Below are 24,666 nucleotides of genomic sequence, written 5' to 3' on the forward strand. Positions count from 1 at the left end.
GAGACAGGCAGAACATTGGGCTGTTGTGGGAAGGGGATGGGGACTGAGAATATCATGGTTTGTCAGAGGGATGATGGGAGGGGAAGCTGGCTTCTCATGATGGGGGAGAGGAGAGTAGAGCTATCAGAACTGTGCTTTACTGCCTGCTGAAGAACTCGTTTGATGATGAGCTGGTAAAAGATATTTTGACCGTTAACCCGGGAATTATTGTCCTGATCAGAATTAGATGATACTATATTTCACTGGCTGCAGGGTTGCTTGACTCTTAGTTTCGTTTAGTATGTAAAATAAATTCTTCTGAAATTAAAAGAATAGCTTTAAACTGTGATTAAATTCATATTTTCCCATTGTTTCAGGGAAAGAAATGGTTCTGATGTATTTCTTTGAAAAAACTAGAACTTAGACTTCACTTTCAGGAGTAAAGAGGAAAAGAAAGTGTGACTTGAGCTTAAGAAACAGGACTTTTCCATTTAAAGGCCATAGCGAATAAGTGCTTTTAATAGGGGAGAGATAAAACTGAAAGGGTGCTGTCTAAATATTTCTGTTTATAGCAGTTACTGTATGAAATATGTCCATTAATAGCCAAAGAGTAAGATTTTTCTCTCAGCATAAGAACAAAAGATAGTACCTCCCAAATGGGATTTCCTGTAAGCCCATTCCTCTGTCTTGTAACACGGAGTTATTAGTAGAAAAGCAGAAGGAGCTGGACTTCTGTCTAGAACGACATTTCTCTGGTTCTTTCCTGTCTTGCCTATATTTGCATTACCTATTAATTATTATAAACAGCAGACTGAAATTTACCTCATTATGTTAAACTTGTAAGATTTTATCAAGTCTCAGTGGAGAATTGTAGTATGTCCTGCTGATAGGTTTAGAGAAACTTCTGATAGACTTAGTAATGGTGAAAGTGAAGAAAACTTTATTAGCTCGCTACTTTCGTTTCTAGAGAATTCCCTGCTCAGTAATGTCAAATATACTTTTCAAGCCTTCAGTAACCAATATAGTCTTCACAAATTTTATAGTATTCACAAATTTTAATTCATTAATTTCAAGTATTAAAATACTTTCATTTTAAAATATCATAATGGACTGCAAAATAGTTAGGTGACTTTGACTTGTGCTTATTTTAAAGTAGTTTTCATAGTAACAACAAATATTCTAAAGGAAACCGGATTTTCCTCTGACTGTGAGTAGAAAAGCAAGTAGCAGCATGAATCACAGCTTCCAAGAACTGTCAGAATAGGAATGCAGATTCTCCCCACACACACACACACGCTTTCCTCGCTGTCAGTTTTAATGTAGTAATGTGGTTTAATAAAGTTTTTCTTGCCATCCACAGCAGCAACATTCATTATATGTAATCAAGCTACTACTAGCAGTTGCATGGTTGAGGATGAAACGAGAGTTTGGAACTAGTATGGTAGTTCCAATGATAACTCTAATATCTCAGCAATTTTGCTTAAAATAACGTTTTCTGAAAATGTTTTTTTGTTGAAATACTGTACTTCGGTGTTTTTTCAAATTGTTTTTTTTTTTTTTTCTCCAGCTCAGAGGCATTAGTTAAACATTTTGTGCAGCACTAAAGCTTTGCATGATGTTTCATAGATAATAAGATACAGTTCCAGCCTTGAAGAGCTTGTGATCTGAATTTCACTGACATAGAATATGAGAATGACCTCAGAAAAGGGGACAAGGATTCAAATGAATGTGAGTCATAGTGAGTGAATTAAACAAGTTGTCGTTTCTAAGAACAGAATAAGGTAGATCAGCAAGGAGGAAGATGAGAATATAGAAGCAAAAGACAGCATAAAGCAAGTCCAAATAGTACAGGGATTTGAAGGAAGAGAGGGAAACTGTTATTTTGCAGGATCTAGAAAGCATAATAAAATCAGAAGAGTCGTCTGAATCAAGATGAAGAGTAACTAGAAGGTGTTAGGAAATGGGGCAGGAAAAAGATATGTAGAAACTTATAAATTATGTTGATAGGTTTGGCTTTTATGAAGGAAAAAAAAGATGAGACAGGAAAAGGATTTGAGAATATGCTGGTTTGATCGGTTTGGCAGGAAAGTCAGGACACAAATTCTAGTACTAAGAATTTTTTTTAACCCCTGAAGAAATTTAGCTCTCAATTTAACTTCCTTTTAAAGTGAGTGGCAAAACAACAGGCAACTGTGCCTGAAAATTAAATCTCCAGCATTCATGTTGCTCTGACTACCTCCTATTACACCCAGTTTTTGTATAAGCTGGAGGACTTTTTATGAGTTTCAGTGCAGTTGAGGTGGGACTATAGAAGCTTCTAACACCAAAGGTAATTGAGGCACTACCACTTTATCTAAGTCAAAAGGATCACAAACTTTTTTTCATTAAAGTAACTGAAATTGCTTTTCAAAATTATTTTAGTTAAACTGGTACTACCTTTATATGGACAATTAAATTTATGGTTGATTTATATTGAGTTATGTTAATCTTTGTGTTACTGGCCTAAGAAATGAAAAATAATCTCTCATAAACTTGTATAGATTGTTTTTTAAATTGGCATCTAGACACTTTTCCTGCCCCACAGAGTATAGTTTGCCATTTCTTATCTATATACTGGTATTTGATTCAAAACATTGATTTCTAACATTAGAATATTTCATTTTACTGTATAAGTAAGTAGATGATAAAGGCTACCTTTCTTATCCCATTAGGCTTGTCTAGTAGACCTTCTTCAAACATTGGCATTCTTCTTCCCCAGCTTGACAGCTGCTTCTTTCTACGTTGTATGTACTGGGGGACAAAGTGGTAAAGAACAGGGGTTTTGAAGTTTCCTTTTCTTTGTTATCTTATGTCAAAGGAAATCTGCCTATCCTTGCATATGGTGGAAGAAGGAAATAGATTTATGTATACCTTAAAGGAGATACGTTGTCACATGGGAATGCTGAATAGAAAGTGTCAATAGTGATAACTAGCAGTAGTTTTCCCAGCAGGATTGTCAGCAGTAAGATTATATTACCAAATTGGTGCATGCGTGTTTAAAACACAGCACTGTATGTAGTAATACAGAATTTGTGATCTGTAGTAGATGGGGAGCTGTTTCTTTGTGGAATAAGTAGAGTGTTTGTGTATAGAAATATCTATTGTATAGTTTGCTTCTGCTCAGTACAGCTTACTGAAATTAGTTTTTCATTAGTGAGGGGAAGATATTTGAGACTTTCTTATGCTGTTGTGTGCAATGTTCTCTGAGAGTTTTAAACTGTGTTCTGAGGTAGATCGCATGTCCTGTTTGAACCATAATACACACACATAGTTAAGATTGTATTGATGTATTTTCTTTCCAGAAATTTGCCTGGTGTATTACTGATGTTCTGCGAGGTCATAATATACCCCAAAGCAGTTGTAATATAATAATTGTAATATTAATGTTTTGTAGGCAGTGTTAGAACTGTAACTTTAATGTTACCATTAGGCTGTTGCATTTGTCTTGCAGATTTGGATTTCAGGCAGTGCCAGAGCTATGTAAAAGGTGGTATGCAATTTTGAAGTTCTCCTTCATGTGTATTTACTTCTTTATGTTGAATAGAGGAATTGGAAAGTGAAATTGTGGACAGTTTAGGGATGGAAATAAAGTGACTGAAATGGCAGGAGAGAAAACGGAGAACAGCAATCAAGGGCTTACCTCTAAAAGTTGTTTTGAATGGATTCATCTTTATAGAACTGTAGGTTTTTTTGTTGTTGTTGTTTTTCAGAAGACTGTGCCAAAGAAGACTTTTGCTCAGATGACATCACATTTGGACTACTAATGCTATCCGCCCACTCTACAAGGCACAATGCATTTCTAGGTAATTTAAGTAAGTATGTAGATTTTATTGCTACTAGAACAGTAACGCTTTAAACAGAAGCATCTCTCTTTCAACCTCAGGCAAGGTAGACATTCCACTTCAATTTGAGATTGAAATTAATGTTGTGTAGGGGCAAGAATAAACTTCAAATAAGCTTTTAATAAGCTTTCATCCTGTACACTGGAGCATGGAATGAAACAATTGAACTAACTGTACCTGAGCTGCCTTGGAAACTAGAAGGAAAAAAAAAACCCACCAAACTTCATGATGGTAGTGTCCCCAGCAATGAAGTGTGCTAATGTGGCCCTGTGGTTTCTGGAGACTGAATTAATATCTCTCCTGGGGATGTGTTGCAGTGAATGAGCATATGTATTGCTGTGCTTACAGCTTTTTTGGGTGGCTTTTTTTCTTGCAGATGCTCTTTTTAAAGTGGCGATGGGCTTAATACCCCAGTAATGTAAGAATATATAGAAAGCAAAAGAATGCATCTTAATAGGTTCAAGTAGCAATATCTCTGATCATGCCATCTTACTTGTGAAAGGGTTGCATTTCCCCACCTCCTTGATTGGACACTGTGTACCATCCAGCTGAAAATGGGCCAGGAGGTGCAGATTTTCATCTTTGCAAGATTTGTCTTATCTTGCAATAAGGTTACTGATTGCTTTGTACATCCATAGTCATGCAAAGAGAAACATACGACAGACAGGGTCGTTTGTTTAAGGTTCATCTTATGAGTGACAGAGGGGTTTTGATTTGATGTATCATAAGGATCATGGCCATGGCCCCCTGTAGCCTTCATGTATGTGTTTATATGCTTTTTCTTTCTAAGTAGATACTATTGTTAAACTTTTACAGATGTTCCGTTGTTTTTTTGACTGGGTCAAAAAAACCCCAAGAAACTGATCTATTTAGGTAGATCAGACATTGTACCGATCTTGCTGAAACTGGATTATTTTGTCTTGCTGACAGAAAGCCTTCCTATATTCCTAATGGCTTATGCATTGGAGGTGTTTGGTCATGCATGAAGTTTGGTCATGAATGGAGTTACAGGTAGCAGTGCTTGTAGTTAATGATGCTTGACACTTTCTATTCTAAGACCCTGGTTTTAGTTGCTTATAATTTAGCAAGACTTAAATCATTGAGCAGTAATTCTTTGCGTTGTATATCTGCTTCAGCTAAAACTTTACCAAAAGTCAGCTTGTGTCTGAGAATGAGATGAGGGGGAGGAACGTACTGTTTTCTTGATTCAAAATGCGATGAAAATCTTACCACTGGGACGACAAAGCACCTGCATATGTTAGAGCAAGCACTCAAGGTTTTAGTAAAAAACTTAAACTGTTATGCTGCAGTATCAGGCTTTTTTTTTTTTTTTGTGCCATCCCAAACTCTTACATTAGGCGGCACGATAGATTTCTGAAAATACGGTTTGTACCAGTTCAATGATTTGCCTAAATCCTTTTCATCTGTCCAGATCAGATGAGGTAGATATATTCCAAATCCTTTTAGTCATAACCAGACAGAGCTACTGAGCATGTTCTAGCTGGACTGTGAGAAGTAAACAGGCCTAATCTCCTCCACTCCATTGTAATGTCAGGTACAAACACTGAGTAAGGAGACTTTCTTCTGCACTCCTTGTGCTTTTCCTTAAAGCCGTCCCTCATCTACTGTTGATTCTGTCCTTCAAATGCTGCTTCAGTAGTATATAACTTTTGTGCATTTTTCATTCAACTTTTCTATATACTTTTTTTTTTTCTTCTTTATTGCTGCTCTTGTGTTCAGAACAGATCATAATAAAATAGTTTTGAACAATGCATACTGTGTGTGGTTAAAAGTTAGGAAAGACTTCTTTTTGAGCATCCTGAAAACTTATGTGTGCTGTGCATCTTTGGTGTTGCTTTTCAGGTAACCTTTTTAGACATGAGGACCTGCTTTGTTTTATTAAGAATTTGTGTTTTCCAGGGTGTACTTCAGCTTTATTTACTGCTTGTCTCTCCATGGGCTGTTTTCTTTCACCTTTACATTTTCATTAGTCCATTTACTTGTGTTTCTTCCTGAGAGCTTTTTTTTTAACTTGTGCTGAAAATCCTCAGCTTAAAACTGTTCTTAAGTTAACAGAACTTTTGTGTTTACTTATATAAAAACATCTTTTTATACATTTTTTTCTAAATGTTTTTCATAGAAGTGTGAAAAGCAAATAACTAAATAGAGAGAAAAGACTTTTGACACTGATTTGTAGAAATAGAAGAGAGATTTGAAAGTTGTTGTGCTCTTTCCCACTGACTTGTGTGCATGTGTGAGTGCTTGCAGTAGTGCCTCTGTGCTTCTCTGGAAACATGCCCATGTCACTACTTGGGCAAAACACATTTACTCAGGAGAATAGTGAAGTCAAACCACTCTTATTCAGATTTGTTCTTACACACCTGCTGTAGAAGTGCAATGAATAAGGAGTAGCATCCCCACAATCAGAGCCCATCCACAAAGAATGGGAGATGTAGTATTGTAGGGCAGTTAGTTATCTTGGCTGTAATTATTGGGGCTGCTCTGCCTATCACAGTGAAGAAAAACTTCAACTCATTAAATCAAAATTTGTTTAATAGGATATAGAGAGCTAATGATCTGAAAATGGTCTCTTGGTTCCTAACTGAGATTTAAGGGAAATTAGAGATTGTTTCTGAGGAAGTGAAGAGATTATCCTGGGTTTTACATTTGGATCAGAGGAGTTGACTTAAATTAATGAAATAAAGTAGTGGAGTTGCTGACCAAAGCAAAGGTATGCTCTAGGCCAGGCAGAGAGGAGGGAGAGGTGCTATGTGGGAGAAATCACCGCCTTGTTTGTCTAAAGATTGAAATTATGAAACAAATGAAGGCAGACTTACAAGACAGGCTGGAGACTCATAGTTCCACTTTCTTTTGCTGAAACTAGAATGTATAGTGTGGAGGATATCTTAACATTTCTGCCCCTCCTTTTTGCTTATTATAGGACTGCACTGAACTTTCTTTTCAAATACTTTGTGATTTTTGTGTTGAAGTGACCTAAGAGGGTCTGGTGTTCATGAGTTACAGGAAGACGGAATTTGTGTTCAGTGTAGGAGTAAATGGAATGATTTATTGCTTCTTAGATTTTTATGGATTAAAAATGCAGTATTGAATTCATAATTGAATTACAGTTGAATTCATAATTCAATTACAGTTGAATTCTGTAATTGTTTAACAGGGTTTAAAAAAAATCAGTGGAATAAGTTGTATTTAATGTTGATGAAAATTGCTGCTAACTGGTTTTTTTGTTATTAAAACCAGAATTACTTACAAACTCTGGGTTTTGCTTTGAAGCCCAGGTCCACACAGAAGGAAGCTTCTGAAATGAAAAGGATTGTGGTTATACTTAAAATTTTCAATTTATGTTCATGTGAAGGTTTGTATAGTGTTGTTTTGTGGTTTGTTTTTTGTTTTTCTTAAAAGACAATTTTTCTTTAGGAATTGCTTTAGAGAGCTCTGATTTTCTTTTCATCTAAATTTTAGCAAATGCGGAGTGAAACCCATTCTTTCATTTGCAAAACTCTTCTGGAAAATTACTTGGGTGCTGTATATTGAATGTCAGTGAAACTAGGTGAGTCTGAATATTTTGATTATTCTAAGCAACTAATGAGTTAATTGTGTGTGGCAAAATCCTGTTTATAACTTACAACGCTAAGGGAAACTCTGGCATTTAACCTCAAATCTAGAAGATTAAATTATTACATAAACAAATGACATAGCTCAGAAAGGGGAAAAAAAAAAAAAGGGAAAGATTAAGCAATATATTCCTGGCTTTACTCCTAAGGTAAAAAGCTGTGTATACACCAAATATATTTTTATCTAGTGTTTCTGTAACGAAGTTCTTCCATAACATAAGTTGCTTGATTAGTTTCCCTTAGCATTTCTGTCATGGTGTTCCTGTGGCTGTTCTCTGAGATGATGTTTAGAACCAGGCTAATATCAGTCTTATAGTAGACTAATATTTCTGTGTCATTAATCTGCTTTTTCTCAATTCACATGGTTGCTTAGCACTGGATTTAGAGATCAATTTGAATGATTGAAGCAAACACATGTTCATCTTTAGCCCTTTTAAATTTCATTTGAGTTAGGGCAAGTGAAATCACAGTAGTAGTGCTTACATGCCTGTCTCGGTCTACACCATCTGAATTTCCAAATATAAAAACAACACTGACAGCTCTGTCTGAAAGGTCAGAGATGCCAGAATCTTCAGTTTTCTCTTGCTGTATTTAATAGCACAGGTAATAGGAGGAAATAAATAAATAAATGGGAGAAAAATCTGAAAGAAATAAGGGGGGAAACAAGAAAAGAAGTAAAATATTTAAAAGAAAAAAAAAGACATAAAAGATGGAGTGAAGAAATGAAGCAAAGAGAAATGAAGCCGAAGTGGTAGGGCTATCCAGTTTTATGTTGTCTTCTGAATTCTGGAATAGGGGAAATAAATTCTTTTTGTGATAGCCAGTAGATTGCCATGTGAGGAGTTAAGAATAAAAACTTACAGAATTTTTCTAGAGTCTTTCAGTGCCCTCAAGTATTCTGTTTTGTGAGATGATACCTGCTTTGGTTAATCTGGTTTGGAAAGGTAGGATACAATTCCAGTGCATGCATTACCATTTTGATTTGGATCATTAATACTGTTTTGGAGAAAATCTCTCAATTATTTCCCCTTACCACATACTTGCTCAGGGTGTTTGAACTACATTCCTTTCTCAGAAAACTAGTTTTTAAGTTCTGCTGCAGGTGCAAAGAGCTCTTCTGCTCTACTGGGGACATACAGGTCTGAATCAATTATTTAATCGCTGGAAAACTTTGAATGGCCTGTGTGATGGTGATGTTTGCTTCTGAAGACCAGGTGAAATCTAATCCAAAATAAACCTTCTTGAACAGCTAGCATATGAGTGTCAGCACCAGCTGCTTTGATCTACTGATCCATTTCTACTGCTCCAGATTACTTGCTAATGGAGACATAGCCAAAATTGTTCACTTTGGTTATAGGTCAGTAGATGAGGGCAATGAACATCTGTGATATAGGTGGATTTGTAGAATAGATACGTAAGTTTCGGTGCTAATATTTACAACTTTCAAAGTGCCACAGATGTTTTTTGCAACTTTTGTTAATACAAACTGTCAAGGAAACAGATAAATACTACAAGTTGCAGTAAATCAAATGGCGAAATCATAACTGCCTTCTGAAATTTTGATTGTTTAGTCTATTTTTATTCCCTGCTTATATTCTTAAATTGTTAAATATAGGAATATTCTGATTTCTTTCATTTAATAATTTTTATATAGAATTCTAAAGTTTGTATACTTCCTACCCCACGTGGTTTGCTTGAGCTGCTCATCTGCATTGAAAAAAAAACAGCTCCAGTGTTTTATTGTAGTCATTAAGTGAGAACAAGACAAAAAATGAAAGAAATGGTCTTCACAGGTGTTTGCAGTTCTTACAATCTTTCTGTGCATTGAGCTGTCATGAATCAAGACAGTTTTGTTTTGTTTTTTTCCCCTGGACTGAATTCCTCAGTTTGAGGTTGTAGATGGCAGTTGTTAAGGTTTTGGAAATTTAAGTAATATTTAGTTGCCAATGTTAACTCATGTTATCTTGGAGTAACAGTTGTTAAGTGTTCTCCCCATCTGCCCCATGTAATTTTAAGTTCAGAGGTTCCTGAGAATTTTGTATACTTACTGCTAGTGTAATATCCCGCATGTCTAAGCCAATGATTAGGACTAAACTCAGTTGTATTTCATGTTTATTAGATCTTTGCAGAATCTAGGCCTTAGCTTTCAGCATTTTTTCCAGAAAATTTCCAAGATTCAAGTAAGATTTCTATCAATAGGGACATTTAAAACAACAGCCCTTTAATATAATCATTAAAAGAAAATATCTAAGGTTGTAGCAGCACAAGTATCAGCAGCATTTTGGAGAACTTTTTTTTTATTAAAGCCAGTGATTTTTTTCAAACGAAGTTATTTGCAGTGTTATTTAAATTGTTTTTATTCAGTCTATTCCCTCATGTTGTAACTGGCATAAACATATTATAAAAGTTAGCATATTTTATTTTCCTAGGCTTAAGCATCTCTCCCTTCAATTTGTATAATCCTTTCTAAAAGAGGCATTATTACTGCCACGTGTGTATGTAGCACTTCAGCTAGCAAAAAACCAATGCATTATGTAAAAATGAAAATTTAGTACTTAGCTGCTTCATGTAGCAGCTTTGGGAGGAGGCCTCACTGAGGCAGGTACAAGCCTCAGTTTAAAATGAAGAAAAATGTTGAGAGTCAAAATGTGAGAATTGTAAGCCAGCAAGTTATAAAGAGTCCTCATTATTTTAAGTAATCTTGTCTTATAAATATTGCATGGTTATGCTGAAGCGTATAGTTCATTCTCACTCTATTGGCATATTTGTTAATGTGTTAGGCATAACTGAACTGTTTCAAGCCTTAATGTATGCTTAAATACATACAGCTGTTTTACCCTGTTAGCATGTGGCCTCAACATATAATTTATATTAGCTTCAGGATTTCCTGTGACTATTGATAGCTTTTGGAATCCCCTTCCTCAATACCAGTGTTAAATAGGCTACTAGCAAGATCCTAGGTCATTGAAACCATATTCACAATGTTCTGAGCAGAAGAGAATTGCCATTGAAAATAAAACCTGATTATAGTTTTACTTTTTGATAACTGATAGATTAACTGAAAATTGGAATAGCTATAATGCCTTTATAAATACTTTCTTAATGTTACTTTTCAGGACTTAAGTGCTGGACGATCTAAGTCAGGTTCTGTTAATAAAGTGGGAAAAGAGCCTGTAAGAGGTGGATTATCACATTTGCTTTGATTTAAAATATTAATTGTAAAATACGTCTAGTGCAACTTGATTTTTAACTAGGTCCTACTTGCTAGTTGAGATGGCAGTCTTTTAAGCAGTGCTAATTTTAGCATCTTCAGTAATGACCTGGAAGGGAAGGTTCCAAATGTTTGCAAATAAAACATGGTGGTACTAATTTGGGAGGTGTTGAGAACTTGAGAGTGCAGAGGAGGCTTTGAGGGGCAAGAAGTAAGCATACCGAGATGTGTTTTGGTAAGTAGAAATAGTGTGGTCTGATCATTCTGTGAAAGAAAAGCTTGAGAAGTGGTAAAAGAGAAAAAGAAAAAAGCTGAGGAAAAGAGTTTACAGTCACGTAAATGTAGTGAGTATGGTCCCAAGTAGTTGATATAATTTTGTGCTGAGTATTGTAGATGGTAAAAGGGACTAATAGTTCTCACATAAATAACTTTGAGGACTCCTCTGAAACTTTTTAAAGTTTATATGGAAGTATCAGGACAGAATCTGAATTTCCAAAAATACAAAAAGGAGCTGCACCTTTTTTCCCCCCCCCCATGACCTAATCCTGAAATTTCTTATCTCGAATATGGTAGCAGCAAAGCTTAAAAAAGCTTGGCTTAGAAATTCCTCAGTTATAGTATGTTTTATGCCTTTCAGTCAATATTGTGATCTTAAAATATTTTTGAAAGAGCTGGGGGAATGGGAAATAACTGACAGATTTGTTGGGTGTTGAATTAGTCTGCAAGGTCCAGAAAGCCTGCATTTAAAAAATTCCTAATGCTTGAAGAGTAATACTGTCATCGTAACTAATCAACTTAATTTACAATTAAATTGACTGGGCTCAACATCTTGAAGAGCATACTGATCTATGGGAACAAGGAATTTGTTTGGTCTGCTTTCGCTGCCTCTCTGGTGACCCTCAGAAGGTGAATTCAGTAGGTTTCCTGGACTCGCTTAGTCAGCACGAGCTCTGAAAGTTTCTGCTCATGTCAGTAGCAAGCCACAGAGGAGGAGTGCATGCTGCTGCTGCTCAGGAGAATGAAGAAAGAACTTGGGCAAATTTGATATCTACATAAATTGATAATGTTTTAGAAACACAGAGTGCTAAAGAACAGTTGGTTAAATGTTACAGTGCTACTTCAAACTATAATTTTCCTTTGAACAGTGTTTACTGAACATTCAGAAATTCAGTTGTGTTCAGTGCTCTAAGATTTGAATACTTAAGTAAAGATGTTCTTCCTTTTTATTTCCGTATATATGCAGAATGATTGCAGTAAAATTACGTTAAATTTAGAGTTGACTTTATATGCTATTTTCTATTGCTGCATTGCTGTTTCTGCTTAGTGCAGGCAGTACTATCCCTTTTGTTAAAATAATGCACCATCTTTCCTGCCTGAGCAAGTCTAATTATTGACTAAATATTGACTAAATAATAGTCTCAATTATTGACTAAATGTTGGCTGATGTTCCATTTCCTTCTGATTCTTGCTTATACCAGGGTGGCAAAAGCATACCTAACATCTATCCCCAAAGTGGTTGCAAAGTGTGTTGCAAATAGTTTCCAGGGACAAGAAAAGTGAAGGCTTTCTGCCTTGGTTTTGTCCATTTTTTAGCCAAGACAACAGTTAAGACATTTCCTCTCTGCACCAATTGCAAAACTTTTTTATTTTGTTTTTTCCCTTTTCTATTAAGGCATTTGTTGCCTGTGTAATATGAAGGACTTGTCCTGTATCTCAGGTTTTGCAATCGCTGTAATTCCAGTTGAGCCTGGATTGTTATATCGAAAGTTCTGACAAAAGAGTAACTCTAGTGTTTTGTTTAATGAAATTAAGGAGTAGTGCAATGCAGGGGTTTGGAATTCTGTAACTATAGTATTGAGTTTTTATTTAATGTACAAACTTGCTTTTTCTATAACAGGTAGTTTGTATTGGGGGAAAAACTGAAGGATCCACTGGCAAACACCAGAATTTTAGAAAAGTAAGTCTTTACTTTTGTTACATCTTGTTAATCTTATGAACATAACAGTAAGCATGCTAAAACAGAAGCGTATTTTGCCACATCTTTTTTTGAATACACCGAAGTTAGCATCCCCTAGCGTTTCCCATATTTTGTTTTGTTCTGTTTTTCTACTACCTCATTCTTTTTTCTTTTGTTATTGCTTTCTGGTGTCCAGGATGAAGTGCAGGACTTCTAGGGGAAAGGGGTGGGGGGAGACAGGGAGGAGGAGCTGCTTGTTTGGTAATTTTTTGACTTGGACTGTGCTTCAGTGTTGGAGCTTAAAATGGTCCTACTCTCTCATTTTATGGAAATGTGAATGTGAAGCCTCACTTCTTTCTTTTTGAAGACTCTTTCCAGTGAAGTGCACTGCCTACTCCATTCTTCAGGCAGTCAAACAGTCCACTCTTCACAGAAGCTTTACAGAATAATTTAGCTGTGCATGAGTCACCCATGCTGGGAAATCTAAGCATCAGAAGCACTTCCACAGCTGCACAAATCAAGGATTGTGCAATGAACTTGGAAAAAATTATGCCCATCACTAAATATTTTTAAAGTATTTTATTTACATGTCTGCATTTCTGCATGAGATGGATAATTAAGTTTCAGATTAAATACTAGCTTTCTGAAACACCTGTCACTTGTTCTTGTGTGTTGCTGTTAGCAACTGTCCTTTTTTTATATATGTCCATTTGGTACACTTGTACAATTCTAAGACCTACAGACAGCTGCTGTTGGTATAAATCATTCTTTCATTAAATTTTCTTAGTTTCATATTACTCGTTTAGGTGAATACCCTTGTATAAGTATCTGTACTGAGGATCATCTTAAAACAGTCACAGTTCATGCTAATTAACATGTTACTTGATAGATAGGTTGATAACTACTTAGCAACACGTCAGGTATGTATACTCCTGTGCTTTACATTTTGCCTGAGTTTCCCATTGACTCTAAGGCTGAGTTCTGCATTCAGAAGCTGATCCATGAGTCTGGATCAGTGTATATAAACAAACCTCATTCTGTCCAAAAATTTCATTTGTCATGGGTTGCCACATGAGATACAGCAATACATGGGAGAGTACAGATGTTTCATTTAAATATGAAGCAGACTTCTCAAGTAGTAGCTACAACGCTTGTTTCTTTGAGCACAAATTTAAATCTCATTTTTTCCTAATTTTGTTCTCTGGTTGTAATTTAACACATGGTGTAGGTCAGCATGAAATGGCATTATTGCCAAAAAATGTCTAACCTGGTGATTCACTGCTTCCCCTTCCCCTGTGCCAACACAGCTTTTGAGCCGCCATATGGTGAAACGAATTTAGCTGATTTAGATGAATGAAACAGTGTTTGGGTTAGTTTTAGTTTGGACCAGTTTTAGGCTGTGTTGACTGTGTGATCACAGATACTAATGCTAGCAGAAGAGAGGGAATTTAATATGGGTGTGGAAATGAGTGGTCAAAATAATGATCAAAGGCTAACATTATGAAAAGTTGCAGCTTGACCAAGGAGTTTGGTAAAAGTGCTTACAAATATAAATAACTGTTAGGGTGTGAAGTGCCTAGTATCTGTAGCCATGTAGTTACCTGCATGGTCTATGTATGTATTGGTCTTGCTATCTTATGTGTGGTAATTCTTCACCTGCGGACTGATTCAGAGGAAGTAGTCTGTTTCTCCCACATCCTAGGTGAGTACCCTGTCCATGAGTTAGGAATAAGTCTGTCACCTGTTTAAAAAAACAAACAAAAAACCAAATCAACAACCCAACTTGAGATCATTTTATTGAGTTGTCTGGCATGGCATGCCGCTTTCCCTCTGCCCCTTCCACCCCTTTTTAATGTGTCCATGACTGAGAAGTGGTAAGGTGTTTCTTGATGTCTGGATGTTCTAGATAATGATATCTTAAAGGAATAAGTTGTTGATATGAAAGAGTTGGTTGCCCCTTAAAAGGTAAGGTGGATTATAAATCAAGCAAAACTGATTTAAGACTCATAGCTATATCCTTAAAATTTCTCCTAAATAGACTGTAAAGGCATGGGATGCAGAAATCACTTAACTTCTTACAAGACCCTCTTGGCCATCTGTTGATTTCTTGGTTTTCTGAAGATATTACAATGCAATAGTGAGATATGCAAAAAGTATAAGTGTTCATTTGGATATAAAAGCTAATAAATCTTCATTGGGTAGATTTTTCTGGTCTAGGATAGAATTTTAGAAAGATTCATTTGTGTGAATTTCAAAAACTGCTTTTTAGCTACCTTTCCACCTCGCAACACACACATGCATACTTAAAGTCTGGCAGTTAAGGTGCTTGCCTAACATGTAGGTTCATGTTTTTCTGCAAGATTAATTGTAGTGGATGGCTGAGTGTTTGTTTTTGTTGCAGTAATAATAATTGTAAAGTCTCATTTCCTAAATTTAAACATGAGTTTATATCAACACCGAGCAGCAATTTTGTATGGAATGGAAGAAGAATTTACTTGGCGTTATCTTGCTTTGAATGTGTAATAATTATGTCTGTTGAATTTGGTAATGAATTTTCTCCAGGACAGTTTTCAAAAATTAGTTTACTTTCTATATCTAGACATTGTTCTCTCTTGTTGTTGGGGTAGAGGAAAAACAGTGTTCAACTCTTTGATCTGTCTCATTTCTCGGTGAATTTTCGTGTCTATTTTTCAGTGTAGGAATAAAGTGTTTAATTTTTCCTCTTTGGTTAGATTTATTAGTATTCTTGGTATTATTTATGCTCTGAGGAAAAAATGACAAATCATTTTAGACAAATTGTTGTTTAAACTAACATCTGTATCTGATACAAAACATATAAAATTGCTAACACTGTTTCATAAATATGCACATTTGTAATTGGATGAATCATTTCAAAGTGTTGTTAACTCCAGGATACATATCTTGGTACCATATTTTAAAGGTTTCTTCCTTAAATTTCTGTTAATATTGATAAATTGTCAAGTGAAGAACTTTTTTTTTTTTTTTTTTTTTTTTTTTTTTTTTTTTTTTTTTTTTTTTTTTTTTTTTTTTTTTTTTTTTTTTTTTTTTTTTTTTGTCTGGTAACTTTATTCTGTCGGTAACTTTATTCTGTCGAAAATCATTGTTTTGTATGTAGCAGACAATTTTCTGGGATAATTAGTAATATTCAGTGGGAATTTAAACTTTTGAGCATGTGTATATGGTATTTTTTCCCCTTTTGAACTTCTGAAAAAAACCTGTCAATTGCTTACCTTCTCAGTTCTATTTAAGGAGCTGGAAGAAGGAAGCTGGGATTTTATTTGTTCATTGTAAAATATACCAAGTTTAGATGCCTCCTGTGAGAGAGAATAGCAGAATCTCCAGATTTTACACCATCTACAGCACTTTTTCCACAGCGCAGTGTTTATTTACTATCTGTTCTTGAGCTGACTGGCTGCAGGATGTTTCTGCCCAGAATCCCATTAAAGGAAATGGAGATTTACAGATGTGCAAACACAATGCATACACTTAAGTCTAACCCATGGTTCCCTGTTACAGATCCAGCAGTGGCAGATGTAGTTAAGAGGTTCCTGCTCCTCTTTGTAGAGGGGTACTGTTCCTCAGCTGTGCCAATTTTCAAAGGTACATGAAGCCACACTCTTTAATAAGAACAAGACAATAAAGATCGTATTTAAAACTGTGTGATATGTGGGTTGTTTTAGACACATCATTTCACAAATCTACTTCAGTGTGTGGCCAGAGCTGAAGGGGTGTGCCCCTCCAGTAAAAGCCACAGAAGGGTGGCAAGAAGCAGTGTGGAGCTTTATAAATAAAAGCAGGTGCAAGTGGAATCGTAACATGTAGCCACAGTCTTTCTCTTGTACAGACTAGTGGCACAGGATTTACAAGCATTATTTCTGCCACACTTACGGCTTTGTTATTGAAGGAAGGGGATCTCCAGTAAGGAACTGTGACTACAAAGGACTGAGAAAGTATTTTAAATGAGAATATGGAAGAATAGCAATTGTTTCTGATGACTGGATCATTAAACACTACCTTTCGAATTTTCTTTATAGACTTAGTTAGGTTTGTACTCTTTCTTGATTATCCTTTACCGTTTTCTGAAACATGGAGAGTGTTTACTGACAAACTCTGAAAATCAGTATTATAATTACTTTCTTTTAATAATCTTTGTTAATAGTTTGAAGGGAGTGCATAAACAACACCTCAGGTATCTCCAAATGTAGTTAATTTGAATCCTAGAAGGCAAAGATAATACAAGCAGCCTGGAAGGGGATGGAGGGGCAAAAAAGCCTGGTAAGTGCTTCAGCACCCTACTGTCAAGGACCAGTTTTGTTAGAAGCCTGGCAACCTGCTGAGTGCTTTCCTGGTCACTCCCAGGGAGTTGGAGGGGCAGGCTGCTCCTAGGGGAAGGCAGCCAGGCTCCGTCAAGTGCCCAGATTGCCAGCGAGTTCTTGGAGAGGAGGCAGATCTGAGGACGAGACGAGAAGTCAAATCAGCGAGTCAGGCCAGAGCAGTGGTGTACGTGACCAGGCATGGGCCAGGCTCCAACGTAGCCCAGGCGAAGAGTCAGAGGCTTCTTACAGCTTTCTTGCACATATCTTCACTGCAGTCTGAACTAAGATTAGAGCTGCACCCTATCAGGGAGGGAGCTGTGGGCCCATCTCTGTGGTGAGGAAGGGGAAGGAGATGCAGACTCCAGAGAAGAGTGGAATGGTGGTAGCAGAACAGCTGATCAAGCAGAGATCAACTCAAATGATCTGGAACAGAGGAGTGGTGGGCAGGGGTGTTTCCTCTAACCGTGAGCTAGAGAGGTGGAAATTGCAAACTGCATTCAGTCCCAAGTTACAGAGCAAACTTCTCTCCTGATGGCAGGACAGTCTAATACATGAAGAATGCGGGAGAGAATTGCTTTTTCCTCTAATCCTCATCATCTATGTTTCTAGGAGGATATTATTTACAGTGAGTTTTACCAAACTTGTAAGAGCAGCTTGCTTAGGTCTATTACCTTTGCAGGGAGTAGACAAGGACACATCTGTATGACAAACCATTTCTAAGAACGTAACCTCTTTTCACCTCTGTGGTTGCTATGTTGCCTCCTACTCATGGTGATCTGTAGGGTCGTCTAACTGCTGCTGTTTATTTGGACTATCTACAAATAGGTCTGTGGGCAAATAGTATGCACTCTTTCAAGTGCCATTGTAACTCGACTAAATCTGTGATATCGCTGACCATTACCACAACAGGCCTCCTACCAGGCAGTTCATCTCTCCTATAGACTGCTTGGCCTTGCCCTCTTTCCCAAAAGTCCCTCAGGAACAGACTTGAGACTGGATGAGTTATTCTGATAATGGCAACCCACACCGCCTGTCATCTGTCCTACTGCCCTTTCTTCATTATATTGTACACAGATGCGTCGTTGTCTACTCCCTGCAAAAGTAGTGGCCCTAAGCAAGTTGCTCTGCCAGAGCAGGCTGCTCGTGTCCACTCACAAATTTTGCTATTAAAAGCCCATCTGGGATCAAGTTGTGTGGATGTCTGCACTAGAAGCAGCTCTCTCCTACTCTGTTTTCATGTGAAGCAGGTGAAGACGTACACCTGGTGTTACAGTGCATTTATCTACAGAAAATGACATTTCTGGAATGTGTCAGCTCTTCTGCACAAGTACAGACCAAGATTACAGTTGGTTTGTTGGCATGATAGAGAAAAGGTTGCAATATATGACTATTCCCAGCTGCTAGAATAACCTTTTCAGCTGCAAAGTTTGGACAGCATTTCTTGAAATTCCTTTCAGCCCTATCTTCTGATATTTTTGTTTGGTTTGCCTTTTTTTTATTTTGAGGTAGAAAATGAGAGACATATGTCCATTTTAAAAACATAGTATTTTAACAGATAGCCTTTGATTAGTGAGAAGGGATCAATCAGTCATTACCCTAATTTGCTTTCTGTTGGTGTGTATACCATTGCAAGCAAAGGAGCAAGTATCTCGAAACCTGTTAGCTTGTTCTATTAGGCCAAACTGTATCTGATTCGAGAGCAGGTCATGGTTTACCTGTCTAAACATCTCTTGCTCTCTACAAAAGTCTATGGTTACTAGAGAGGAACTAAACCAAAATAAGTTCTTCCCCTTCTCCGCCCCTCTACCCCACCTCCAAAAAAGAAAAAGCTAAAGAGAAAAATGGTTGGGCTGGGGGTAAATCTATGAAGCAAAGAGCAAAATGGAAAACATGAGTGATAGTGATGCGCTATTCTGGGGACAAGATAATGGATGGATCTCTGCTTGCCCATTATGGTGGGATGTCCCAGTAGAGTAAAACCCCAGAAGTTCATAATCCGAGTTATCAGAAGCAAATGTTTCTTTGCTCCTGGAAAGGAGTGCGAGTTATCAGAATCAAATGTTTCTTTGCTCCTGGAAAGGAGTGTCGAGAAGGTTTATAATTATCCTCAGAATCTGTATAATGAATAGGGCTTTTGGTGCTGGCTTAGCTGTTGGCTCACAGTGTGATTTTTCTGCTCTTTGGCTTGCTTGCCCTGGTATGTAACTAGTGTTAGAGCTCTGCTGGGGCATCAGGTGCTGTGGAAGCACAGACTGGTGTGCTGTGATTTTGATTCTTTAAACAAGATCTTCTCTAAAGCTAATCCTCAGTGATTATAACTACTAGTTTTTTTCCCCTGACAAAATGGGATTATGGCAGCGAGATCAGGTTGTATTAAAGAAGTTAATCTGTTTCTGTTTGCAGAAACTGTAGTGTTGGAAAACTATTGTTTCCTGTATTTTTCCTGTGGTCTTTCCTGGGTGAAATTATTTGTCTTAATAATACATGTCACCGCACATTAATTCTGTCTGAGGGCTGTAATCTGTAAAGTCATGAAAATATTACTTATAAAACCAAGACATTTATGTAAAAATCTTTTTTTACAATATAAGGGCAATGCTGATTCTTCCTCAAAAACATTTAGCAATGTTACTGTTACGGTGAAGTGCTGGAGACGTAAGGGTTTCAGTCACTGACTATATACAAAATTAAGTACAGGCAACACATTGACTATTGTCCAGTCCTGACAGAACATCTGTCATGAGCAAGACTGTAGTGTAATTTCACAGTTTGTTCAGTCTTTGAATTTGTTTCTAAGATTTAATATCGCCAACGTGCATACCAGTGTTGACAATAAAATTGGACTGAAGTTACTGAAATTCTTTCAGTCTAAAACATGGAATGTTTTATCACATGGTGTGAGCTTTTCACTATTACCTTAGGTTGGATTGTGGCTTTTTACCCTATGACTTATTCAGAACCTTGTTTCTTTGGCCAAGCAATAACTTGGCACCCAATAACTTATTGCCTCTCCATGAGTGATAAGTCAGCATAGTGCAGAAGTTGCAGCGTTGCTAGTTTTTGTGATTTTGCTACAGATTGAGCAATGTTGTGTATTAATAGTTTATATATCCATGGCAGCAGCTAAGGTTTTTGATTGAGGACCTCAGCTTTCTTAAAGATAGTAAGTTTCTAGCCTTCTTGATTGCAGAAAAGTTTGAAAACGTGCACTGAATGTGTACAAAAGACACAGTATCTAGAGGCAAATACACATAATTCACTGTATTTAAAAAAACCTCATGAATTGTGGAGACAGACCCATGACCTTTGAACACTTGTGGCTGACAATGCTGGCGTGTAGGCGTGTTAACCTTTCTGCTGGCTTTCACACGCATGCCATTTCTACTGAGTTAGAGATCTATGTGGTTTTGGTTACAAAAGCTTTTCCACTGTGATTAGCTTTCCTTTTGGTCTGGTTTAAGGTTGCTTATGTTCATTTATGACATAAGCATATTCCTTTCCTCCTCATCTTAAAATCCCTTTTTGAAATATCCTTAAAAACTTCCCTTTTTTTTAGTTCTGTTTTAGACGTTATCAAATACGGTTCTGTGCTTAAGTCCTGTGGTGTTTGTCTTAAGAGTTTAGTTGTGATTTTTTTAAAAATGCACCTCTACATACTGCAGAGATGAGGTCTAAACTTTTCCTCATTAGAACTCTGTTAGGAGCTGGGTGAGAGTTGGCAGAGTTGTTCGACTCCAAGCAGTTTAAAAACACAGGTTTCATGTTGCAGTCTCTGTAACCTAGACTTCCATGGGACTCTTTGTCACTACTAATGTTTGCACTTGTCAAACGGAACAAAACAGAATAGGAGAGGAGGCTGTAAGCACCTAAAAAAGTAGGTCAATGGGCCAGCAGGTTATTTGGCCAGAAAAGAACGAGTGGCTTCACTGAATCATGCTGTAATTGTTTTTCTCCTGTTGGCTGATTGTTCTGCTGTGCTTTAACTTCCTATGTTAATATTTGCATCTGTGTTTTAACCGCTTAAGAGCCTCTGTTAGGTGCAGGAGAAGGAGAAACCTAACTTTTCTAATCAAATAAGAGATAATTCTGGTGTTTTCCATAAAATCCATTAATTAATTTAAGAGTAGCATAAGCTTAGTTTTTAGATCCCAGCTTCATTTTTAGAATTTAATATACTTTAAAATAAAATTTTTCAGAAGTGGTACAAGTACATTGTATAGCGAATACGTTTTATTGGAAGAACAGTAAGCAAGGCAGATAGAAACGGGATAAAGATGAGAGAAAAAACTGATTTCATGTAACAAAAATGTGGAAAGTAGCATGGTTCAAGGGAAGAAACTTACAAATGAAATGTAGTGGTATAAAGAGACTGGAAGTTGGTGATCACTTATACTGGTGCTGAGTTTTTTTATGGAACGAGTGCATTTGTGAAGTAAGTTTGGAATACATTATTGAAAGTGTTTTTGAAGTGGGTTTTGAAAGAAGGGGTTAATGGCTGTGTCTGAGGGAGTAGCAATAATGCAGCTGGGCAGCTTTCCTAGTTGCCAGCAGCAGCATTCTATACAGTCTGGAGTCCTGAGAGTGGCGATTTTGGAGACTTGGAGAGGAGAAGATGTAACTGAGAAAGCCAGGAGAGGCCCAAGTAAGAGTTTCAGCGGAAAAGGTGTTTAAATAATGGTATAAAGATATACTTTGAAGGTCACAAGTGGAAGTGAAGACATAGGTGGTGATACCAAATTCAAAAGTAAAAATGACGTCAAGATTAAAGATAGGCGTAAAGTGATAGCTTAAAGTAGAGATGAAATTGTGTCAGAATATCCTGATTATCAAGGAGAAGAGCTTTAAAACAAGGTGAATTCGGATAGTGAAATACTTGGGATATTTTTAATAAGCAGAATATTGCATTTATAAATTACTCTTGTTTGAAAGATTACTTCTCTTTTATTAAAAAAACCCAAGTGATCATTTTAAAACTCATTGATTTTAAAACTTTCCTTTTTTATTTTTTTACAGTTCAGAATTTAATGCTTTTCTGCAGAAGAGGATACTTGTAACTCCACATTGTTCTTCAAAGCAACCAGGTTTCATCCTTAAACCTCACACTTTAACAAGTCCTAAAGCGTAAAAGGTAAATTTGTACTCTTATAATTAATAAGGTTCCTGTGGCTTTCAATTATCAACACTGAAGGGCTGAGTAGCAGTGTTAAGTAGTGTCTTTTGTTCTCCAGAACATGACTGAATTTGAATCTCAAAAGTAGACATAGTCCTTGATTTCTGTAGTGTTTGCTTTAAACTTGGCTGGTTTCATTGGAATTATCTCTGCAGTCTTATCCATTGGCATGTATAAGCGCTGAGAATGTTCAGTGTCTTGCAAATTTGGATGCAAAGACAGAAGGGTCAGACCTTGAAAAGTGAGAAACAAATGCACTACAGGTGCATTTCCTGTAGTCTTTATGTTCTTTTAACTATTTGTCTTGGATACCAAATCTAAGTTGCAAGTTCTGACGTAGGATCTGTATACTGTAACAAGCAAATGATTTTGTTGAATTCTAGAAATAGAGTGCTTTGTTAAAGTGAAAATACTGACTTTTAAATTCTGATTCTGAATAATGAAGATGTCAGTTATGTCACAGGTGAAAGTTTTCTGTACTTAGCTGTACATGTATTTTTCTTTTGCAGATTAAGAGAACAATGTATCATTTGTCCTACAGAATTTCATATTACGCTTGATCCCTATAATGTTAGGGATCAAATTTGTTTAAAAATTAACACAGGGCTAAAAGTGTAATTAGTGCATACCTGTATTAGTGCATACTATGTAAGCTAAATGAAAACAAGTTTCTAATTGGTGTCTTGATTTTAAACTTAATTCCATGCCAGTGATTACTGCTGAGCAACCTGTCTGTTGTGTGCTTTTGACAAAAATTCAGACAAACACTTCTTCATAATATACTTTTCTCATGCCATTTCTGGCTGGTTTTCAAATAGTGCAACTCCATTACTTTATAAACTTGGCCAACTGATTTGGAGAATTTAATTTGTCAGTATGGCCAGTGTAATTGTTATTTTGAAGAATTGGAGTGAAGGAATGGTTTGCTTCCAGTGTGTCTTCAGAGCACGAGATGTTGGAGAATAAAGGCAAGACGTATTAATTGAAGAAGTGGGTAAGAGGGCTCATGGGGCATTTGGGCAAAACCGCATGCACACCTTGCGATGCATCTTGAAAGAGATTGTGCTGCAGCACAGCTCTCCCGTTCACTTTCCCGCTGCACCCAAGTTATCAAACTTTGCGGGCAAAAATACTAGTCTTGTGACGCAAACCTGCATAGTATGTGGCTGTTGTAGACTCTGAGACCGTTTGGTTGAAACATAAGCTTTCTTCCTCAGTTTCCCCATATATTAAAAAACTGGGATAAGATTTTCCTGGAACATTTTGCAGACTGTCTGGATCATGGAGTTGCTGCCATATTTCTTGTGGTATTAACACTGCAAGTTCCACTGGATTTGGCACTCTCAGAAACAAACAAATCCTTCCTTCTCAGAAACTATGAGTCACTGAAGTGACTAAAACCAGCTCCTTTGAAATAAATGCAATGCCTTTTTACTATTAAGTTTGTAACATAGTAAAAATTCCTGAAGATCTGCAAGTTCAGCTCATATAAAACTTCTTGCTGCCATGCAGTTGTTCCTTAATCATTGACAATGTTACAATCTTGCTGCTCCGTTTAAGCAGCCTCTGACAACTGACTTTTCTATATCAAAGAAAAAGGTTTAATTGTATTGGTTTATGTTTGACTTTCAACCCTTCTGTAACCCGTGTAATTTTGTAATTTTTGGTACTTAAAAGTAGGTACTTGTTGAATTAAATACTTATTTTAATTTTGTATTCCTATGCTCACTATTAATATTTAATTCACATTCTTTATTCAAAATCATATGTACAGCTGGAAAACCAAAAGCTTCCTGCTGAAACTTTGTAATGAGTAAGTGACTGCTTTAAGAATGGCCAGGTTAATTAACTTTCTCACAGTATGGAGAGCACATTCTAATACGTATCTTATTGTTATCATTTCACAAATCTATTATAACAATGTGCTCAAGAAAAAAATATAGTAAGAAATAAATTATAGCTGTAAAATGCTACATCCTAAATACTTTCTGTTTGCACAATTTCTAAATATTACTACTGAGGAGTGTATTTTACATCTGTTCGACCTTCAAAATTATAAGTCTTTTAGGTAAAAGTTAAAATAAAAATGAAAAGCTATATCTGAAGTCAGAGTCAGAAAAAGGTTTGTATTGGTTTAGTCCAGACTTATTTATCGTGGCATTTAATAAAACAGTGTTCTCTTGAACTCTCTGTCATGTAAAATGAGGTATTAAAGTCCAGGTTATGATGGTAATGGAGACTGCATTAGAGAAGGTAGGAGGGCAGAGCAGAAGGTTGGAAGAGAAGGGAAGATTAAGAGCAGCTTATAGAGCAAATGAAAACTTCATGCTCTACTGAAGAACATGTTTGTTCCTCCAGAGTCACATTTTGATATTTTTTCTTCTCTTATAGGCAAACGTACAAATGTCTACCACAAGACTAAAGTGTGATATGTTATGTTTTTTACCATAAGCACCCATAAAATGAGCTCCATTGCAGACAGGTAAGGAGGATTAAGAG

The 24,666-nt window shown here is 36.5% G+C and overlaps 1 long non-coding RNA gene across 1 annotated transcript; it reads left to right on the top strand.

The window, feature by feature from the left end:
- The first annotated feature begins 3,733 nt into the window (after window positions 1–3,733).
- LOC103897401 lies at window positions 3,734–24,645 on the top strand. Its single transcript, XR_657488.2, has 5 exons — window positions 3,734–3,830; window positions 7,341–7,428; window positions 12,601–12,660; window positions 22,011–22,125; window positions 24,559–24,645. It is a non-coding gene; the product is annotated as an uncharacterized LOC103897401 (long non-coding RNA).
- The last annotated feature ends 21 nt before the right edge of the window (window positions 24,646–24,666 follow it).

Source organism: Aptenodytes forsteri, unplaced genomic scaffold (genome assembly GCF_000699145.1).
Source record: "Aptenodytes forsteri isolate BGI_AS27 unplaced genomic scaffold, ASM69914v1 Scaffold65, whole genome shotgun sequence".
NCBI lineage: Eukaryota > Metazoa > Chordata > Aves > Sphenisciformes > Spheniscidae > Aptenodytes > Aptenodytes forsteri.